Genomic DNA, 22,629 nt, shown 5'->3' on the forward strand with positions numbered 1-22,629 from the left:
AAACTCCTGGACTCAAGTGATCCACCCACTTCAGCCTCCCAAAGTGCTGGTATTACAGGCATAAGCCACCGCACCCCACCCTAATTTTTATATTCTTAGTAGAGATGGGGGTTCACCATGTTGGCCAGGCAGGTCTCAAACTCCAGACCTCAGGTGATCTGCCTGCATCGGCCTCCCAAAGTGCTGGGATTATAGGTGTGAGCCACCGTGCCCGGCCAATAAAAACAATTTTTATCTTTGTCCAAGGTCATTAACTTACATGTCTCCAGTGAAAGGTAGCACCCCTTTTTTGGGCATGGCAAAGTGTGGAAATGTGAACATGTTTTCTATAAGGTCTACATTTTGCAACTTTTAAAATTCCAGGTTGTGTTTTGGAGAACTTTTAAGTATTGTGTTCTTTTAATCAACTGTGTGTTCTTCCATAGAATGTCTTTTTAGCTATTTTTCTGTTGTTGAACATTTAGGTTACTTTTGATTTTGTTGTTGTTGTTGTTATCTTGTTATTAGAAGTGATGTTCCAGTTATTTGTCTCTCTACAAATCTGCATGAGGTTTTCAAAAGTATATACCAAGAAGTGGATACTGGGCCAGGCGTGGTGGCTCACGCCTGTAATCCCAGCACTTTGGGAGGCTGAGGTGGGCAGATCACTTGAGGCCAGGAGTTCAAGACCAGCCTAGCCAACATGGCAAAACCCTATCTCTACTAAAAATACAAAAAATTAGCCGGGCCTGGTGGCAGGCACTTGTAATCTCAGCTACTTGGGAGGCGGAGGCACAAGAATCACTTGAACCCAGGAGGCAGAGGTTGCAGTGAGACGAGATCGTGCCACTGCACTCCAGCATGGGTGACAGAGTGAGACTCTGCCTCAAAAAAAAAGAAAAAGTGGATACTGGATCATAAATTCTTGGCATTTATATTTATTTTATAAATAAATAAATTTATTCCTTCCTGAACTACTAGGGAGGCAGAGGCCAGAGGATCACTTGAGCACAGGAGTTGAACGCTGCAGTGAGCTGATGGCACCACTGCACTCCAGCCTGGGTGATAGAGCAAGACTCTGTCTCATAAACAAAATTCTGAAAAAAAAATTCTTATGCTCATGTGCAAGTTTCTCCAGTGTATATACCAAGAAGCAGAATTGTTAAGCCATAACAATGGCTTATGGTCTAAAATAACAAGGTCTATTTTAGACGATACAAAACTGCTCTTCAAAGGTGGTGCCAATTTAAACTGCCAATAGTAAAAGAATTCCTGTGTTCCATACCTTTGCTGAATTGTCAGATTTTGTAATTGTACCAGTTTGAGGGGTGTAAAACAAAATCTCATCTGTGGTTTCAATTTATATTTTCTTAATAACCAGCGGAGCTGGGCGTGGTGGCTCACGCCTGTAATCCCAGCACTTTGGGAGGCCGAGGTGGGCGGATCACAAGGTCAGGAGTTCCAGACCAGCCTGACCAACATGGTGAAATCCTGTCTCTACCAAAAATACAAAAATTAGCCGGGCCTGGTGATGCATGACTGTAATCCCAGCTACTCGGGAGGCTGAGACAGGAGAATCGCTTGAACCCAGGAGGCGGAGGTTGCAGGAGCCAAGATCGTGCCATTGCACCCAGCCTGGGCAAGAGTGAGACTCCGTCTCAAAAATAAATAAATAAATAAAAAATAACCAGCGGGGATAACCATCTTTTCATATGTTACTGGCCTTCTGTGAGTTGCGTATTTATATCCTTTGTTCATTATTCTGTTGTACATGTCTTGAATTGTAGGCATACTTTAAATATTCTGGATACTAGTCTTTTTGGTCATGTACATCATAAATAATTGATGCCACACTGTGGGTTTTTGGTCTCAAATTCCTGACCTCAAGTGATCTGCCCGCTTCAGCCTCCCAAAGTGCTGGGATTACAGGTGTGAGCCACCACACCCGGCCTTTTTTTTTTTTTGGCAGAGTCTCACTCTGTCGCCCAGGCTGGAGTACAGTGGCACGATCTTGGCTCACTGCAACCTCCACCTCCCAGGTTCAAGCTGTTCTCCTGTCTCAGCCTCTCAAGTAGCTGGGATTACAGGCACCCACCACCACGTCGGGCTAATTTTTTGTATTTTTAGTCGAGACGGGATTTCACCATGTTGGCCAGGCTGGTCTTTTGATCTCAGGTGATCGGCCTGCCTCGGCCTCCCAAAGTGCTGTGATTACAGGCATGAGCCACCGCACCCAGCCTTCATTTAGATTTATGGTTTGAGCTTTCCATCCGTATCTTTTGTTTGAGACATGGTCTCTCTGGAGTACACTGGTACAAGCCTTGAACTCCTGGGCTTAAATGACCCTCCTTCCCTGGCCTCCCAAAGTACTGGGATTACAGGTGTGAGCCAGTGTGCTTGACTTCCCCTGCTCCTCAGATTCTTCAGGTAGAAACTTAGGTTATTGATTTGAGCCTCCCTTTTTTTTTTTTAAATCCAAAGCTAAAAACTTTTGAGTGTTGCTTTTTTTACATCTCATAAATTTTGATATGTTGGGGTTTCGTTTGCATTTAGTTTAAAATACCTTTTTTTGTTTGTTTTTTTTTTGGGGACAGAGTCTCACTCTGCTGCTCAGGCTGGAGTGCAGTGGTGCAATCCTGGCCCACTGCAACCTCCGCCTGCCGAGTTCAAGTGATTCTCCTACCTCAGCCTCCCAAGTAGCTGGGATTACAGGCACATGCCACCATGCCCAGCTAATTTTGTGTTTTTAGTAGAGACAGGTTTTCACCGTGTTGGCCAGGCTGCTCTAACTCCTGACCTCAGGTGATCCGCCCACCTAGACCTCCCAAGTTCCTCCTCCCAGGATTACAAGTGTGAGCCACCAAGCCCGGCCCAATTTAAAATATTTTTAATTTCCTTTGTGATGTCTTCCTTGTTACATGGGTTATTTAGAAGTGTATTAGATTCCATATATTTGAGGATTTCCCAAGTGTTTTTCTGTTGTTGATTTCTAATTTAATTTCATTATTTCTTTTGTTTGTTTGTTTGTTTAATTTACCAAGGCTTGCTTTGTGTCCCAGAATGGTGTTTTAGTGGATGTTCCATGTTCACTTGAATAGAATGTGTAGCCGGCTGTCATTGGGTGGAATGTTTTATAAACGTCAGCCAAGTTAAGTTGGTTGGTAGTGATGGTAAGGTTTGCTTGTTCTGTCAATTACCAAAACAGGAGTTTTGAATTATTCAACTAAATTGCAGATTTTTTTCTTTTCCCCATTTTTGGGGGCATTTTTGCTTTATTTCAAAGTTTTCTGTTGGTATATACATGTTTATGATTGTATGGCTTCTTGATGAACTGACCTCTTTATTATTATGTAACGTATCTCTTCATGTCTAGTTATATTCCTTGTTCTGGAGTCCATTTCATTTGGTATTAGTGTTGCCACTCATGCTTTCTTTTGATTAAAGTTCACATGATATATCTTATTCCATCTTTTTTATTTTATTTTATCTTTTTTTTTTTTTTTTTTTGAGACATGATTTTGCTCTGTCCCCCAGGCTGGGGGACATCTTAGCGCCCAGGAGGTCAAGGCTGCAGTGAGTTATAACCAGTGGTGCAGTTACAACTCAGCGCAACCTTGACCTTCTAGGTTTTAAGATGTCCTTCTGCTTCAGCCTCTCATGTAGTTGAGACTACAGGTTTGCACCACAACACCTGGCTAATTTTTTTTTTAACTTTTTGTATAGACAGGGTCTCGCTTTGTTGCCCAGGCTGATCTCTAACTCCTGGATTCAAGCCATCAACCCGCCTTGGCCTCCCAAAGTGCTAGGATTACAGGCATGAGCCACCATGCCCAAGCTATCCATCTTTTTACTTTTTAACTTATCTGTGTCTTCATATTTAAAGTGAGTTTCTTCTTGACAGCATATAATTTGAATCTTTTTAAAATCCAATCTGACAGTCATTTTCTCTTAATTGGCATGTTTAGACAATTTACATTTAATGTAATTTATCAATGTGATTGGATTTAAATATACAGTTTTGCTATTTTCTCTTTGTCCCATCTGTTCTTCTTCTTCTTTTTTTTTTTTTTTTTTTTTTTTTTGAGACAGAGTTTTGCTCTTGTTGCCCAGGCTGGAGTGCTATGGCATGATCTCTTCTGACCACACCGAAACCTCTGCCTCTCGGGTTTAAGCGATTCTCCTGCCTCAGCCTCTCGAACCTGGGATTACAGGAATGTGCCGCCACACCCAGCTAATTTTGTATTTTTAGTAGAGACAGGGTTTCTCCATGTTGGTCAGATTGGTCTCAAACTCCCTACCTCAGGTGATCTGCCCACCTCAGCCTCCCAAAGTGCTGGGATTACAGGTGTGGGCCACTGTGCCTGGCCCCCATCTGTTCTTTGGATTATTTTTTCCCTCTTGTATGGCCTTCTTTTGGATTGAGTATTTTTTATAGATCAATTTTCTCCTCTTGTTGACTTATTACATTAGTTCTTCTGTTGTGTTTTTAGTTTTGTTTTTTAGTGTGCTTGGATCCAAAATGTACATCTTTAATGCAGCACAGACTACTTTCAAATATATTACATTACTTCACACTACTTCACATACAGCATAAGAACATTACAACAGGCCGGGTGTGGTGGCTCACACCTGTAATCCCAGCACTTTGCGAGGCTGAGGTGGGTGGACAGCATGAGGCCAGGAGTTTGAGACCAGTCTGGCCAACATGGTGAAACCTTGTCTCTACCAAAAATACAAAAAATTAGCTGGGCGTGGTGGCGGGCACCTGTAATGCCTGCTACTCGGGAGGCTGAAACACAAGATTCGCTTGAACTCAGGAGGTGGAGGTTGCAGTGAGCCGAGATCGCACCGCTGCACTCCAGCCTGGGTGTCAGAGTAAGACTTAGTCTCAAAAAAAATAAAAAGAACATTACAACACTATATTTCCATTTCCTCCCTAGTGGTATAAGAGTAGATTTTTGCCTGAAATTTTTTTTTTTTTTTTTTTTGAGACGAGTCTCGCTTAGTCGCCCAGGCTGGAGTGCAGTGGCATGATCTCAGCTCACTGCAAGCTCTGCCTCCCGGGTTCACGCATTCTCCTGCCTCAGCCTCCCGAGTAGCTGGGACTACAGGCGCCCGCCACCACGCCCCACTAATTTTTTTGTATTTTTAGTGGAGACAGAGTTTCACCATGTTAGCCAGGATGGTCTTGATCTCCTGACCTCATATTCTGCCCGTCTCAGCCTCCCAAAATGCTGGGATCACAGGCGTGAGCCACCGTGCCTGGCCCTCTTTCTGGGTTTTTAAGCTTCACTGCATGAGGAGGTGGGGAGTAGGTACCATCCCATGAGAGGCCAGCGGTCCCTACAGAGTGAGGACAGGTGGTCAGCCAGGCCAGTGGAGGGGAGACTGGAGGGAGCTGGGTGCTATGTTGCCCAGGCTGGTCTCAAACTCCTGGGCTCAAGCAATCCACCCGCCTCGGCCTCCCAAGGTGTTGGGATTATAGGCATGAGCCACCACACTACGCCCAGCCTTCGAGTTTCATCTTAGGAGGAAAAAAGCTAATGTGCCCGGAACCTGGTTCCCACTAGCTTTTGCCTCATCTCCTTTCTGTTGCACACACTCAGGCTGCTCAGCAATGTCCTACACCCCTCATCTGTCCTGTCAACCCAGTAGTCTGGCTTGTGCCCTCACCAAAGATCACCAGCAGTTTCTGTGGATAAAACCTTTGACACCTTTGTATCCTGGACTGCTTTGCAATATTTCAGTCTCTTTCCTGCCCCTTCCTCCTTGAAAGTCAGCTCCACCTCTCCCAGTGCTCTCCATTCCCTGCTGCCTCCCTGGGCACTCTCCCACCCTCTCCCCGACTCCTGCCTGTCCCGGAAACACCAGGTCCCTGGAATTCTGGTCACAGCCCTCTTCTCCCTCCCCTGTGGGCTCCCACCCGGCCCGCTGGTTTGGGAGCCTCCTCTCTTGTAGTCCGGGAAACGTGAGTGCCCTGTGCAAAGCGTTCTTTGAGGATTTTGAACAGTCATGTGTAAAACGCTTTTGGTAACCTGTGTTAGCAGCTTAGACACTGGGGGAGGGAGGGCTCCTCGGTCCTTCCTGGAACCCTGTGGTTCGGCTGCAGTGATGTGTGAACCCCCTGGAAACCTCAGTGCAAGATGCGGACACTTAGGCCTTTTCTCAGTTTCCACCCTGTTCTCAAAGGACGCTGACCCACTGCGTGTCCACTGCTCTGCACGCTCCGGCTGGTGTGTCTCCCCTCCTGCAGCTCTCACTGGCTCCTAAGCCCAGCTCCAAGCTGAGTGGGGAGTGGGTGTTTCCCCTAAAAGGAGTGCCATTTTCCCCACAGCAGGAAGGAGAGTGGACTTTGGCACTGAGAGAGGAGAGAGGTGCTGGCAGAAGGCCAGGCCTAGCACGGAGGCTGTGAGGGCGCCCTGCCCTGGGCCCGGCCTGCGCAGGAGAAGGGCCGAGTGCACAGAGGGCAGCAGCATCGGAGCCAGGGCCATCTGGGCTAACTCCTCAGCCTGACATTGTCCCTAGGTGCTATCTTCAGGGGCAGGGCTGTCATCAGGCTCCCAAATGCCAGGGCAAGGAAGCAGCCTGGAGCAGGGTTCTGCAGCATTCAGTAACAATTCATTGAACAAACACTCTTGGAGCACCTGCGCTCCTGGCGCCAGACTCGGGCGAAGCCGGGCATGGAGCCCAGCACGGGCCCTGCTGTCAAGTAACTGACATACTGTTGGCCAGAGGCAGACCAAATAAGGAAAGGAAGTAATAGATAACGAAAAGCAGTGAAAAAAGTGAAGGGATGATATGGGGGCCACTACCTTAGCTTGAGAGGTCAGGAAAGGCAAGATGTGGGCAGAGCCTTCCAGGAGGGAACAGCCAGTGCAGAGACCCTGAGGTAGGAACACTGTGTGTGTGGAAGACGACGGCCAGTGAAGCGCAAAGTGAGAGGCCGGGGGAATGGCAGGGGATGAGATCGGAGAAGATGGCGGGGCACATCGTTCCTTTGCAGGTGTGGTGGAGCCCGTTGGGGAGGCATGAAGCCCAGGAAGGGCATGATCTGGCTGCTATTTGAAAACATTTCTCTGGTTGCTGTATAGAGAATGGGGAAGCAGAAGTAGATGCAGGGAGATGAATTAGGAGGTGAGGGCAGTGGTCCAGGTGGGGCTCTGGTGGTTTGAACTAGGCTGGAGCAGTGAAGACAGGGGAGTTGAATGCAGGATACATTTTGGAGACAGAGCTGACAGGTGACAGGACCTGTCTGGAGTGGCAATGTTTGGGGTGCTGCTGGGCCAACGTTTATGCTGAAAGTCACCCCACCTGGTGACCTGAGCAGTATTCAAAAGTCCTTTGGGGCCGTGCGCAGTGGCTCACGCCTGTAATCCCAGCACTTTGGGAGGCCAAGACGGGTGGATCACGAGGTCAGGAGATAAGACCAGCCTGGCTAACACGGTGAAACCCCGTCTCTACTAAAAAAAATACAAAAAACTAGCCGGGCGAGGTGGCAGGCGCCTGTAGTCCCAGCTACTCGGGAGGCTGAGGCAGGAAAATGGCGTGAACCCGGGAGGCGGAGCTTGCAGTGAGCTGAGATCTGGCCACTGCACTCCAGCCTGGGCGACAGAGCGAGACTCCGTCTCAAAAAAAAAAAGAAGTCCTTTGGAATCCTCTGCCTGAGACCATGTGGCCACCACACCTGTACACTGAGTGGGTCTCTCCCTGCACACTGAGTGGGTCTCTCTCTGCACACTGAGTGGGTCTCTCTGCACACTGAGTGGGTCTCTCTCTGCACACTGAGTGGGTCTCTCTCTGCACACTGAGTGGGTCTCTCCCTGCACACTGAGTGGGTCTCTCTGCACACTGAGTGGGTCTCTCTGCACACTTAGTGGGTCTCTCCCTGCACACTGAGTGGGTCTCTCTGCACACTTAGTGGGTCTCTCCCTGCACACTGAGTGGGCCTCACCCTGTCAGAGTGGGTCTCTCCCTGCACACTGAGTGGGTCTCTCCCTGCACACTGAGTGGGTCTCTCTGCACACTGAGTGGGTCTCTCCCTGCACACTGAGTGGGTCTCTCTGCACACTGAGTGGGTCTCTCCCTGCACACTGAGTGGGTCTCTCCCTGCACACTGAGTGGGCCTCACCCTGTCAGAGTGGGTCTCACCCCTCTCACCCCATCCACTGAGTTTGGTGTCACCTGGGAGAAGACACGTGGGGAAGGGAAGGGGAATCTCCTGTCGGTGCTGGAGGGAGGGCTGCATAATATACCTGGAATTGTAATGGGGGCTGCTGCCCTTATTCACAATGGGAATAGAGCTGGCCGGGTTATGCTGAGATATCCTGGGTTCTACTATGGGGTCCCACTGGTATCTCAACTTTGTGTGTCCAAAACTGCCCCCAAATCCACCCTCCTGGATCCCCGTGTCTGTGAGTGGTGTCGTCTTTCCATCCTCCCTCCTAATCAGCGCCCAAGTCCTATTGCTTCCACTTCCGAAGGACTCTTAAGCCAGCTCCTCTCCCTCCCCCGGCTCTCACTAGTTCTCTGCCGAGTTGCTGCCCAGCCTCCTCATCCATTCAGTCTCTGCAACACAGCCAGGGAGCTTTCCAAAAGGCGGATCTAATGTCCCTCCCCAGCTTAAAACTCTTCAGTCCCCAGAGGATTCTAGACAAAAGCCAAACTTCTAAGCAGAGATTACTCCAAAGTGCAGCATCAGCTCCACCTCCTCCTCTCAGGCCCCTCACTGCTCCCCATTTGCCTCCAGGACATGCCCCCAAATTCATCAGTCACCCTTCTGGGCCTTGCCCTTCCTACTAACTTGGCCTTCAGGACTGTGTCCTCCCTCCACAGAGGCCCAGGGACCCCCTCTGCACACAGCACAGGGCCCCTGTCCTCACACATCTTCTCACCGTAGCCCTGACCTTGGAGCACACTGGGTCTTATGCCCCTCTCTTCCACGACAGGAACCAAGGATCTGGTGAGCCCTGGAGGGCAGGGCCGTCTTTCGTCTGTGTCTCATGCCGTTCCTGTCATAGCGACAGGACATTAATAATACCGTGAACACCATCCCCTTCCCAGGAAGGGAGGAGGCGGAGGGCCGCTAGGAGAACAGAGGAACAAGTCTTTCCAGAAAACTCGCCAGGCTAGGGAAAGGTCATGACAGGTTCATTTGGTGGCACTGGAAGAGCTGAAGGGTGCTGCGTGGGCAGAGGCACCGGCAGAGGCCGCCCGGAACAGCTTTGCCTGCTCACAGCAGCCTGCACACAGCCTGCACGCAGGTCAGTGGCCCTCAGCTCAAACCCAAACAGCTGTTCTGTAAGCATGAATTTGAGGCGGGTGGCAAGGAAAGAAAGTGCAGAGCTCTTCCGTTCCCTCAAGCCAGTGTCCTAGGCAGTGTCCCAGCCTGGCCTTTGTTCCTTGGTCTCCATTCCTACCTAGTGAGGCCCTGGGAGCCTCCAGGGCGGCAGCCTGCAGGTGGAACTGGAAGGAGACCCGGGATTGGTATTGGCAGGGTACAGCTACGTGAGCAAACAGGATCAAATTGCTTTCTGGAGGCCCCACAGGACTCTCCCTGGGGGACCTTCCTGCCCCAGGGCCATGCCCTTCCCCAGCTGGCTCACTCTCCTGTCCCTGTACCCCAACTCCACCCGGTCTTTCCCCAGAATCCCATTGTTCTTTCTAGGTTTTTTTGTTTTGTTTTGTTTTTTTGAGACGGAGTCTCGCTCTGTCGCCCAAGCTCGAGTGCAGTGGCGTGATCTCAGCTCACTGCAACTTCCACCTCCCAGGGCCCCGCCCGGCTAATTTTTGTATTTTTGGTAGAGACAGGGTTTCACCATATTGGCCAGATTGGTTTCAAACTCCTGACCTCGTGATCCACCCACCTTGGCCTTCCAAAGTGCTGGGATCACAGGCGTGAGCCACCGCTCCCAGCCCTCTTTCTGGGTTTTGAAGCTTCACTGCATGAGGATAGGTGGGGAGTAGAGGCCAAGCAGTCCCTGCAGAGTGAGGGCAGGTGGTCAGCCAGATCAGTGAGGGGAGACTGGAGGGAGGTGTCGATGCGGGGTGAGAGGGGAGGGGGCTATCGTCTTATGTTCATTTCCACCCTCTGGAATAATCACAGAGGCGCACATTGAGCATTTACTTCCTACCAACTGCAGTGCTAAGTGCTTTCAAATACTCTCACTTCTTATTCCCGTTTTACAGAGCAGGACGCTGAGCCTTAAAGAAGTCAGGTCATTTACCCAATATAGATTACAGACAGCAAATAATTGGCAGACGTGAGAGTCAATTTCAGGGCTGTCTGGCTCCAGATCTCCAACTGAAATTAAGATGGAGGTTTCCAGAGTCAGACTGCCTGAGGTCAAATCCTGACTCCCTCACTCACTCTGAAGACTTGGGCAAGTGACTTAGCTCTCTAAATTTCTGTTTCCTCATCTGTGAGATGACGTTGATAACAGAACCTCTCTCAAAAGTTGTTCTGAAGAGTGGAGAGTGAATGCGCGGAAGGTGCCAGGCAAAGGGCCTGATGATAAGCATTCGGCAGGCGTGATGGTCATGATGCCTGATGGTGATCATGGTCATCACGGCCCTGGAACCGGCCTGCTGAGGTTTAGCTGGAAGGAAACTGAGCTAGGTGGACCCCTCCAATCAGCACCCTTCTTGTCCCGCTACACAGGGCCCCCAGCTGAACCTTTAGGTCTAAGACACTACTGGGTTTGCCTTTTTTTTTTTTTTTTTTTTTTTTTGAGACAGAGTCTTGCTCTGTCACCCAGGCTGGAGTGCAGTGGCGCAATCTCAGCTCACTGCAACCTCCGCCTCCTGGGTTCAAGCGATTCTCCTGCCTCAGCCTCCTGAGTAGGTGGGACTACAGGCATGCGCTGCCACGCCCAGCTAATTTTGTATTTTTAGTAGAGACCAGGGTTTCATCATGTTGCCCAGGCTGGTCTGGAACTCCTGACCTCAGGTGATCCACCCGCCTTGGCCTCCCAAAGTGCTGGGATTACAGGCGTGAGCCACTGCACCTGGCCCCGGGTTTGCCTTCTTACTGGAGCCAGGAGAACACGTGTGCATTCTTCTCCCTATCCAGTCACCTCTTAAGGGAGTAAGTCTTCAGTCCTGGGACCATCACCTCCCAAACTCCTGGTGGGTTCCTATACCTGCTTTCAGGACCAGCACCACTGATTTTTCCTATTGGTCACAGGCTCCAATACAGTTCAACATGGTACTGTTATTGAGACTGTCTTTAACTAAAGTTTCAATATTTTGTTCATCATAGATTTGTTTGCATTTTTATTTTTAAAATATTGCATTATCTATCTTGATTACTGACTTTTTTGGCATCCTGTTAAATATTGTGCCTGAGGCAAGTGCCTCGCTCACCTCACCCTGGTCCCAGCCCTGCTGCATAGCGCTGCTTGAGTGTCCTCACAATATGGCAGCTGGCTTCCCCCAGAGCCAGTGGTCCAAGGGAGCCAGGCAGCAGCAGCAATGCCTTTTATGGTCTAGCCTTGGAAGACATACCCTGTCTGTCACTTCTGTAACGTCCTATTCATTACACAGTCATTCCTGCTCAATGTAGGAGGCGCTACATACGAACGTGAATACCAGGAGACAAGAATTACGGGGTCACCTTAGAGACTAGCTACCATACCGAGTCTCCAGCCCAGAGTCTTAGTGGTTGACAGCAGCCTCCACAGAAGGAAACCAAGAATCTGGTAAGGGAGTTTAGGGGTAGTGGGGAAATATTGGTCACAGGATATAAAGTTCAGTTAGGAGGAACAAGTTCTAGAGATCAATGGATATGTTAACTATCTTGATTTAGTCATTCCACAGTGTATACATATATCAAAACATCATGTCGTGCACCATAAATATATACAATTTTCATGTGTTAACTTTTTTTTTTTTTTTTGAGATGGAGTCTTGCTTTGTTGCCCAGGCTGGAGCGCAGTGGAAAGATCTTGGCTCACTGCAAACTCCGCCTCCCAGGCTCATGCAGTTGTCCTGCCTCAGCCTCCCAAGTAGCTGGGAATACAGCCGTGCACTACCACGCCCAGCTAATTTTTGTATTTTTAGTAGAGGCGGGTTTTCACTATGTAGGCCAGGCTGGTCATGAACTCCTGACCTCATGATCCGCCCGCCTCAGCCTCCCAAAGTGCTGGGATTACAGGCGTGAGCCACCGCGCCTGGCCAACTGTTTTTAAAAAACAATAAAACTGTTGAGGCTTTATCCCTTCTCCACCACCCTTCCCTCCCTTAGACCCTGAGTGGTACTGACCCAGAGCTGGCCCATGTGGGGCCCACCCGCCTGATCACAGTTCATTGGTCCAAGAAGAAGCACCTAACCCAATTGGCTGTCTCCCAGGGTTTTTTAATTTGGCAGCGAGTGAGTTCCTCTGGTGGACGATGGACCCTGTGAGTGATTGTTCCCAGATGGATGGGGAAATTAGCCTAGAGAGACCGGAGAACCCAGGCCTCAGCTCCCATTGTGCATGAAGCCCAGGGACATCTCTGTACTGCTTTTTAGTCCATTTTCTGCCGCCATACAGAATTCCACAGACTGGGCCAGACACGTTGGCTCACACACTTCGGGAGGCCGAGGCCGGCAGATCACTTAAGCCCAGGAGCTGGAGACCAGCCTGGGCAACATGGTGAAACCCCGTCTCTACTAAAAATACAAAACTTAGCAGGGCATGGTGGCGTGCACCTGTGATCCCAGCTACTCAGGAGGCTGAGGCAGGAGAATTGCTTGAACCCAGGAGGCGGAAGACACACCCTGTCTGTCACTTCTGCAATATCCTATTCATTATCCTATTCATTACACAGGTCATTCCTGCTCAATGTAGGAGGCGCTACATACGAACGTGAATACCAGGAGACAAGAATTACGGGGTCACCTTAGAAACTAGCTACCACACTGAGTGCATCACTGCACTCCAGTCTGGGTGACAGAGCAAGATTCCATCTCAAATAATAATAGTAATAGTAATAATAATAAATTTAAAAAAGAATTCCACAAACTGGGTTGAAAAGAAATTGATTGCCCACAGTTCTGGAGGCTGGAATGTCCAAGAGCATGGCACCAGCATCTTGTGAGGGCCCCGCCATGGCAGAAGGACGGAAGGCAGAGGTGAGCATGTGAGACAGAGAGTGAAGTGGTCCAGAATCATCCTTTTTATCAAGAACCCACTCCAGAGATGATGGCATGGATCCATTCCTGAGGGCAGAGCCCTCATAACCTAATTACCTTGCAAAGGCCCCACCTGCCAATGCCACCATCACAATGGCAATTAAATTTCAACATGAACATTGCTGGGGACATTTGAACCATAGCACTCTGTTTTGTCCATGGTCTGGGCTTGGAACCAATAAAATGCCCCTTCCTCCCAAGCCTTCTTGAGTTGGGTGATGAAGTTCTGTCACTTCATCACCTCTTCCTGGGTGGCCTTCTGTGGAAGCTGATGCTGTCGGTAGTGTTTCTCAGCATGTAGCCAGTGCTATCAGCATCCAAATCACCCAGGGCTCTTGAAAATGTCAGTGCCTGGGCCCCACCTCCAACCTGCTGAATCAGATTCTCCGGGGTGGGCCCCAGGCTTCTGCAATTTTAACATTGGAATTTGGGCAGGACTATGACACAGTGACTCATGGCCTCTCTCCAGCTGTCCTGTATGTCCTGCAGTTCATGCTGGTTAGTGTTGACGGGGTCTGAGAAACCCAAAATGTTGTAGCCCTGGGAGGGGGTATGTGGGCTTATAGCTTTGGGAAACCAAGTGGAGTTAAGAGCTGCAATAAAAGTGCTGTGGGCATTCCAGGCTGAGGTGGGGGCTGGAATCTGAGGAATGGAGGAGTATCTAGGAAAGTGGCTGGAAGCGGACAACCTTGTGCTGGCTGCAGCTCATTCTTAGTGGGCAGGTCTTAGCAAGTCATGTCACTCACAGCCCTGTTAAAAGATGTACTGGGCTGGGCACCATGGCTCATGCCTGTAATCCCAGCACTCTGGAAGGCAGAGGAGGGCAGATCACCTGAGGTGACGAGTTCGAGACCAGCCTGGCCAACATGGTGAAACCCCGTCTCTACTAAAAATACAAAATTTAGCCAGCTATGGTGGCAGGCACCTGTGATCCCAGCTACTCAGGAGGCTGAGGCAGGAGCATCGCTGGAACCCGGGAGACAGAGGTTGAGGATCCGTCTCAGAAAATCAAATTTAAAAAATAAAATAAAATAAATAAAATAAAATAAAATAAAAAGTTGAACCAAGATTGCAAAGTTCCCTTTCAGCTCCAAAACTCAAGCCAGGGGCCCTGTAAGGTGAATGATTTCCTTTCCCAGAAGGCTGGGCCCTGAGATCGCTGAGGGCACTTCCATGCAGGTGCCCCTTCCATCCAGGAACTGAGCTCTGCCCCCTCTGTTGGTTTGTTCACTTTACTCCTCCCCCAGGGGCTGAAGTTGCTTCTGGGAAGGAGGCTGGGCACTACTGGGCTGAGCCTTGTTTCCACAGCACCCAGCCACCCAGCCAGGAAGACACAGTTTTCTCCTGGTTGACTGTGAGAGGACTTTGACCCCCACTTCTGTTTCCTGCCACACTGCTGGGCCAGACCTAGGAGGAGGTACCAGGGCAAGCAGCACAGTGGGACTTGCAGGTCCTGGACCCAACCCTTTATTCAGACCAGTTGTCCTGGAAGTGTGGGCCCCAACCAACAGCGACAGCAGCAGTAGCAGGAAACTTATTAGACATGCAAATTACTGGACTCCACCCTTGACCTCAATTAGAAACTCTAGGGTGGGGCCAGCCATCTGTGTTTTTATAAGTCCCCAGGTGTCTCTGATGCACACCAAAGTTTCAGAAGCACTTTATTGAGTGTGTGTGTGTGTGTGTTTTCGAAATGGGGTTTTGCTCTGTCACTGAGGCTGGAGTGTAGAAGTGCCATCATAGCTCATTGCAACCTCTACCTCCTGGCCTTAAGCAGTCCTTTTGCCTCAGCCTCCCAGGTAGCTGGGACTACAGGTGTGTGCTTGTTTTTTCTTTTGTAGAGATAGGGTCTTGCTATGTTGCCCAGGCTGGTCTTGAAGCCCTGGGCTCAAGCAATCCTTCCACCTTGGCCTCCCAAAGCACTCAGATTATAAGTATGAGCCTCCATACCCAGCCCAAGAACCCCCACATTATTGTGTGATAAACTGTTCCAGTTTGCCTAGGACTCTCAGTTTTAGCACTGAAACTCTTTTTCTGCAACCTCTGTCTCCCATGGTTCAAGCAATCCTACCTCAGCCTCCCGGGTAGCTGGGACTACAGGTGTGTGCCACCATGCCCAGCTAACTTTTGTATTTTTTTTGTAGAGACAGGGTTTCACCATGTCGCCCAGGCTGGTCTTGAACTCCTGAGCTCAAGCAATTCACCCACCTAGATCTCCCAAAATGCTGGGATTACAGGCATAAGCCACTGCTCTCACTCATTCATTCATTTTTTCAAATCAGATCTGAGCTCCAGTCCTGGGAGCCTGGGGCAGCTTCTGATGCTAGGAGAGGCACAGGCCTGGGTACCACCATGGGTAGTAGAGGAGTGGGGTCAGCTCTGAATTTAGGAGAGTGACAGGAGGGAGAGGAGGCTGGGAGAGTGACAGGAGGGAAGGAGGGAAATTCTGCTGCTGCTACTGCTGCTGCTGCTGCTGCTTTGAAACTTTCCTGGGAAAATGGTGACAAGGACCACAACCCTCCTAACCTGGGTGAGGGCTTTGGGGGATTTCAAAGCACCTTCACTTACATCACCCTACTGGATTCCAAATTACTCCTTAGAGCAGTGCCCATAAGAAATATTGTATTTGTCCAGTTTCTAGTTCCTCTGCCTGAGCTTGAGCTGCTTTGGTGGCAGGGACCATCCCAGTGTCCTCATCAAACCTTCAGTGCCCAGTAGAGAGAACCCTCGCCCCATCTTCCCGTCCAAATCCTGTATCTTCTGCAGGAGCTAGCTTCTCTGCAGGTACTGGCAATATGGAGCACAGGGTCGATAGTTTTCCTCCCACCTATGGATTTCCTCTGGGCCATCACAGCCTGTCCCACAGACTGAATTTCAGCTCCCTGTCTTGCCCAGGACACATCCTGTCTAACCATTCATGTTCACCCAGCTTTGCATCCTCTTCAGCCTCCCTGCTGTTTAAGCGAGGCAGCTGGCGGTGCAGGAAGAATATTCATCCATTTCCTAGGAGCTAAGGAGTCAGATCCTGGGCCCAGACTCCTGCAGTAAGTCGGGGCTTCTGTCACAAGGGCCTCACCTTACTGGCTTTGGCGCCCTCTAGTGGACGCAACGGTATCTGCGGGGACCGCAGCCCTTTCTGTGACCCAGAAGCAAAACCAGCGACTTACCTGGCCATACATTATTTTTGAGTAATCGACGTCCCGTCACTCTCCCAACCCAGCTCAGCATGTACTGTCCACTGCCTGCTCAATGCCGGACCAACACACCTTCACCTCACATCAACAGGGACTCAAACAGAGCCTCTTCCCCTCAAATCCCAGCCCCATACTCAACTGTTTGCACAAAAGCAGGGATGAAACAACAGAGCAGAATGAAACAACCGAAACTTCCCTCAAGATAGGGAGCATGCACTCTATGGAATAGTATGAAATGGATAAAAGGGTGTGCTGGATTGGAAACATCTCCAAAAGCACATTAAAGAACAATACATACAGCATGATGCCGTTTATTAGAAAAAACAAACCCAGGCCGGGCGCGGTGGCTCAAGCCTGTAATCCCAGCACTTTGGGAGGCCGAGACGGGCGGATCATGAGGTCAGGAGATCGAGATCATCCTGGCTAACACGGTGAAACCCCGTCTCTACTAAAAAGTACAAAAAAACTAGCCGGGCCAGGTGGCAGGTGCCAGTAGTCGGGAGGCTGAGGCAGGAGAATGGTGTGAACCCGGGAGGCGGAGCTTGCAGTGAGCTGAGATCCGGCCACTGCACTCCAGCCTGGGCGACAGAGCAAGACTCCGTCTCAAAAAAAAAAAAAAGAAAAGAAAAAGAAAAAAAAGAAAAAGAAAAAACAAACCCAAGCCTGATTCATTGTTCACATATCCGTTTGAAATGTAGAGGGAGGGCTGGACACACACCAGGCTAATCACGGGGACCTCTAGGGAGGGATGGGGGTGGGGGAAAGGTGAAAGAGGCCTTTCCTTTTACACATCTTTACTGTGGTTTTTTTTTTGTTGTTGCTTTTTTTTTTTTTTTTTTTTTTTTGAGACGGAGTCTTGTTCTGTCACCCAGGCTGGAGTGCAGTGGCGTGATCTCGGCTCACTGCAAGCTCTGCCTCCTGGGTTCATGCCATTCTTCTGCCTTAGCCTCCCGAGTAGCTGGGACTACAGGTGCCTGCCACTTCGCCTGGCTAATTTTTTGTATTTTTAGTAGAGACGGGGTTTCATGTGTTAGCCAGGATGGTCTCGATCTCCTGACTTCATGATCTGCCTGCCTCAGCCTCCCAAAGTGCTGGAATTACAGGCATGAGCTACCGTGCCCAGCCTATCTTTTTATATTTCTAAGGCAAAAGGTAAATTAAACAAACAATGCCTGTGTTAAAGGTAGAGGGTGTCCAGGTTCTTGGCATCTTGAACAGAGAATTGGAAGAGACACACAAACAAAGCAAGGAAGGAATGAAGATTTTATTGAAAATGAAAGTACACTCCAGTGTGGGAGTGGGCCCGAGCTTAGGGTTCAAAAGGCCCTGTTACAGAATTTGGGGGAGTTTAAATACCCCCTAGAGGATTCCATTGGTTACTTCGGGTCTGCCCTATATAAAAAGAGGGGATGAAGTAAAGTTACAAAGTCATTTACCTGGTACGCCCTATGAAGAGGATATTTCCTGTTATAGCTGAAATGTGAATTGGCCTTATGTTCCCTGCCCCCAGACCCTATTTTCCTGCCTCACCTGGTGCCAGGAGTTGAGTCGCTGCTGCTCTTCTAGGTGCTCCATGATGAGCAGTGCTGGCCACACCCACACCAGCCACCTTCCTGAGCCACCAGGCTCTCTAGTGGCGGCTACTCTACCTTGAAGGCCTTGTCACCTCTCTGCAGCCTCTTCCCCTCACACCTGGCTGCTGCAGCCCGTCCCCACATCGCTCCCAGCCAGGTGTCCTTCAACAAGCGCCAGCTGCTGCTCCGCTGTTGAAGAGCCTTCATGGCGCTCAGTGGTGAGCATTCGGTGGGCTGATCAGCATCCGCACACCCCTCCTAGTGAGGGGCAATCCCATTCTGTGAGCTGTCATGGGAGCCAGGGCCCCTCCTCCCACCTCAAAGGCTTTAAAAGGGGCAGCATTCCTTCTCCCTTCCTGGGCATCTGGCTGACCCTGCCAAAGATGCAGGGACAGAAGCCTTCCCTCCCTGCTATGGTGCCCAGCTACGGAGCCCAGCACCCCTGCCCATCATTACAGCCGAGGCCTGCGGAGTTGTGGTAGGGGCTGCATTCAGCGATGCTGCAGCCCAATAGTGGTGGTGACCACAGTCACCTCCCAAGACTGTCCCTGGCTGTGGCTGTGGCCATCCAGACTCCTGGTCAGCTCCCTGAGCTCCCCACAACACTCCCAAGGACTCCTTTTCTACTTAGTCACCAGGGTTGGTTTCAATTGCTGGCCACCTCCCTTTGGGCCCTGGCCAGGCCTGTGGAGCTAGTCCTTTCCAAATGTCACAGGTGAGTGACTGTGTGTGAGCGACAACAGGTCAGTGTGATAGATAACCTGCGGTCCATGTAGGGAGATGGTGCCGTACCAAGAAGCTGCCAGGACTGAGATGTTAACAGTCAGGGGATGTGACTTGCTAAATGACTGCAGGGACGATGGTTTCAAGAAAACTGGAAACCTAGGAAGCTTGGTGAGCACCCGCTTGGACCTTCCCTGGCCTGGCAGGGCCTCCCCCTGGAGGGATAGCCCTGCAGCTTTGCCACCAGTGGGCAGGCTCTGGAAGGGCCTGGAGAGGAGAGGGGTCCCCTAAACACACCCCGCCCTAGGGCCTTAGCAGACAAGTGCTGGTGACCTATTATTTGTATTTATTGTAGTAAACAGTCACTTTTAGGCCAGAGGCTCACGCCTGTAATCCCAGCACTTTGGGAGGCCAAGACGGGTGGATCACTCGAGCTCAGGAGACCAGCCTGGCCAACATGGCAAAACCCTGCCTCTACTAAAACTACAAAAAAATTAGCCGGGAGTCGTGGCGGATGCCTTGTAATCTTAGCTACTGGGGAGGCTGAGGCAGGAGAATCGCTTGAACCCAGGAGGCAGAGGTTGCAGTGAGCCGAGATCGCGCCACTGCACTCCAGCCTGGACAACAGAGCGAGACTCCATCTCATAAAAAAACACAACAGTCAATTTTAAGAGCAGTGCTCATTTCACCCCGCCTCTACCACACCCTCGGCAGGGCGGCTTCACAGGTGCCCTTCTTGTTGTCTGGGACCCTTTGCCAGCCTCCTCCCCACCTGGCCACCCTTCTTTCCAACCAACAACGTGGCGCCTCGGTTCCTCCAGGTTCCTCCCTGCCCTGTAAAACCCCTGGTCTCCTGCCAGGCTCAAGAAATGCCCTCGGATCTCTTCAGTGCTTTCGCCCTGCAAGAGACACTGCCTAGGTCCCGCCTCCGTCATGCGACAGAGACTTAGGGAGCGCCCACGCAGGCTGGGCCCGGGCAAGGCTACCTAACCGCCGCCCGCCCACCCCCCCCCACCCCCACCCCCCCACCCCCACCCCCTCCCACCCCCCACCCCCCCACCTCCCCACCCCCACCCCCTCCCACCCCCCCACCTACCCACCCACCCCCGGAGGCTTCAGCAGCGCCGAGCTCAGGCTTCCCTGTCTCCCTCCTGCCTCTGCGCCGGCCAAGCGTACAGTGCTTCGGCCCCTGGGCTGCGCCCGCGCTCCGTCCTCCCTCCCGGGGTTGGTGCGGGTCTCCCAGGCCGGGCCGGGGCGCTGGACCCACGCCCACAAAGCGGCCACCGCCGCAGCGAATTGCCCGCTCTCGCTTCGGCTTTCACCGCCCAGAAAGCGGCGCCTCCGACCCGGCTCTTAAACAAGGGCGACTTTTATTATAAAACCCGGGGGTGCTGCGGGGAAGCCCGCCCCTCACTGCGGTCTCAGTCCTCCTCCGGGGGGGCGCGCGAAGCCGGCGACCCCGAGAGGCCGGGGGTGGGAGGCGCGGGGGCAACTCAGCCGCGTGGAGCCGCCCGGGGCGCACCCTGGCCCCAGTAGCCCCGAATGCTGTCCTGGATGCGCTGTGGGAGCCGCGGCCACGCTAGCGCCAGGGCCCCTCCCGCCCAAGACTGGTGAGGCGGCGGGAAACGGCGGGACTGGGCACTGCCCCGCCGCGGGACGGCTAGGCCAGGGCTCTTCAGTGCGGCTCTCGGCAGGACTGCGGCCGCGGAACAAAGGGGCGCAGAGGTGGGCGGGGGGTGCATCGCAGGCGGGGCGGAGCCTTGGTGTCCGGAGCTGGGGTCTCCTCAGCCCCGAGCCGGGCGGGGTCTGGCGGCCGCGCCCCTCCGCGGGCTCCCCAGGCGCCCAGCCGCGCGGCAACAACGACAGCCACCATTTCCGCTCCCCGCCCGCCCCTGCTCAGCGCTGGGGGTGCGAGGGCGCTGCTCGCCCGATTCAGAGACCAGGTGTAACTACTGGTGTCACAGAAGTTCGGTGTTTCCAAGATGTGCTTCCTTTTTGTAGCGAAGGAAGCGCGGCCACCAGGCCAGGTCACCCCAAAGTGCATGGTCCCCGGGCCGCTGTCACCCCCGCCCGGCTGCAGGCCTCGACGCTCCGCGCTCCCCCCTGCTGCGCGCGCTGGCCACCAGAGGGCGCCCGGCCGCCGTCACCCCGGTCCTCCCCCGCCCGGGCCGCCGTCACGCTGATCCTCTTGCGCCCCGGCCACCGCCACCCCGCCGAGCGCGGGACCCAGGTCGGGCGGGGGAGGTCAGTGGCGGGCCCGCCACCCCCGGCCCCTGCGCGGGGGGCCTGGCACTGCTGGCGGCCGGAGGGATGATTGCGGGGTCCCTTTCCCAGACCGGAACCAACAGAGGCCGCGGGCCAGAGAACCGAGTTGGGTCGCCGTGTGACCTCGGGGCAGCTGCTAGCCTTCGTTGTGCCTCGATTTCCTGCCTGTGAAGGGAGAGCGAGCACTGCCCGTCTGTGCATTGGGCCACGATTCCCAAGCTCCCCTAGGCTGGCCGTGGGGGAGAAGGCGGCCCCGCCGCCCCTGAGGCCCTGCGTGGGAACTGTCTTAGCAAGGGCAGTGACAACGTCCTACTACCTGCCTTATGGCTGTATTTTAAAAGAAGGTGGGAGCCAGGACCCCTCATTTCCAGGTGCACCACCCTCCAAAGCTGTGATCTTGCCACTGCTCAACACGAGCTTGGAAAATGATGAACAGCCCTGACTTTAAGCGTACTCGGTAAAAGGAGATCTGTCCCAACAAGCAGAAGCTGATAGTTTGCTTGAAAAGGGATTCCTCCACTTACAAAATAATTTGCAATGGGATTTTTCTCATTGAGTAAATTGTAGGCAAATCACCTGTGTAAATGAATATTTGTAACAGGCAGGCGGACTTGGAAATGAGTCTTACTGTAAAATAAATACTTCTGTGGTAAAAATGGCTCCAGGGCCAAGGATGGGCCTGCGGTTCAGCTGGAGTATGCTGCCGGCTCACCTGATGGGCACCTAGGACGTTCTCTAACGGGCCTCTGAGCCTGGTTCCCTCCCATTCCCTCTGCATCCACTCCAGCAGGGAGTCCAGGAAGATTCTACCCCTCCTTGGCCAGAGGATGCAGAAGCTGCGCCCCTTCCTACCTGTTTCCTCTCTTGTGCCCCATCTCCTAGGGGAGATCCTTTGCTCCACTAGGCTCGGCTGGAAGAGACCTGTAGGCCATGCAGGGAGCACCCTCACTGGTCAGGCACCCAAGGTGTGCCAAGCATGGCCTCCCAGGCTGTAGCTTTACCGGGAGTGGGCGCTCCTTGTGAAGATTCTGACTTTGCTTGTCCCACGGGCTTGGGAATTCCCACCCTCACTCAACCGCAGCATTGACAAACTCAGTAGGGCATCTCTCTGGGCACAGAGGGATGGAGGAAATGGCCACTGAGGCTCCAGAACTGCGTGGGAAGTCTGGGCCATGTCTTGGCCCACCAGCCTCAGCTCACCCTGGCCATTCAAGCCTCAGCCTTCCTGGGGCCCCTCAGTTCTGGGGAGGCACCCATTAGCAAATACCATTACTCACTTGCTGCTTTTGAATCTCTTGAACATTGGCGGGGCACAGTGGCTCACGCCTGTAATCCCAGCACTTTGGGAGGCAGAGGCAGTTGGATCATTTGAGGCCGAGAATTCAAGACCAGCCTGGCCAACACAGTGAAACCCCATCTCTACTAAAAATACAAACATTAGCCAGGCATGGTGATGTACACCTGTAGTCCCCGCTACTTGGGAGGCTGAGGTAAGAGAATCACTTGAACTAGGGAAGCAGAGGTTGCAGTGAGCCAATATCGCACCACTGTACTCCAGCCTGGGCGACAGCATAAGACCCTGTCTCAAAAGAGCAAACAACAAAAAACAAACAAAACCAAACCCAAAAATCAATCTCCTGAACATTGTGAATTTTTCATTAAATCCAAAAAAGCTGGTGGAACGAGCACAGGCTTTCCACCCTCTCACCTGCAGAAGAGGCGG

This window comes from Chlorocebus sabaeus, chromosome 25 (genome assembly GCF_047675955.1).
Source record: "Chlorocebus sabaeus isolate Y175 chromosome 25, mChlSab1.0.hap1, whole genome shotgun sequence".
In the NCBI taxonomy this organism is placed as follows: Eukaryota; Metazoa; Chordata; class Mammalia; order Primates; family Cercopithecidae; genus Chlorocebus; species Chlorocebus sabaeus.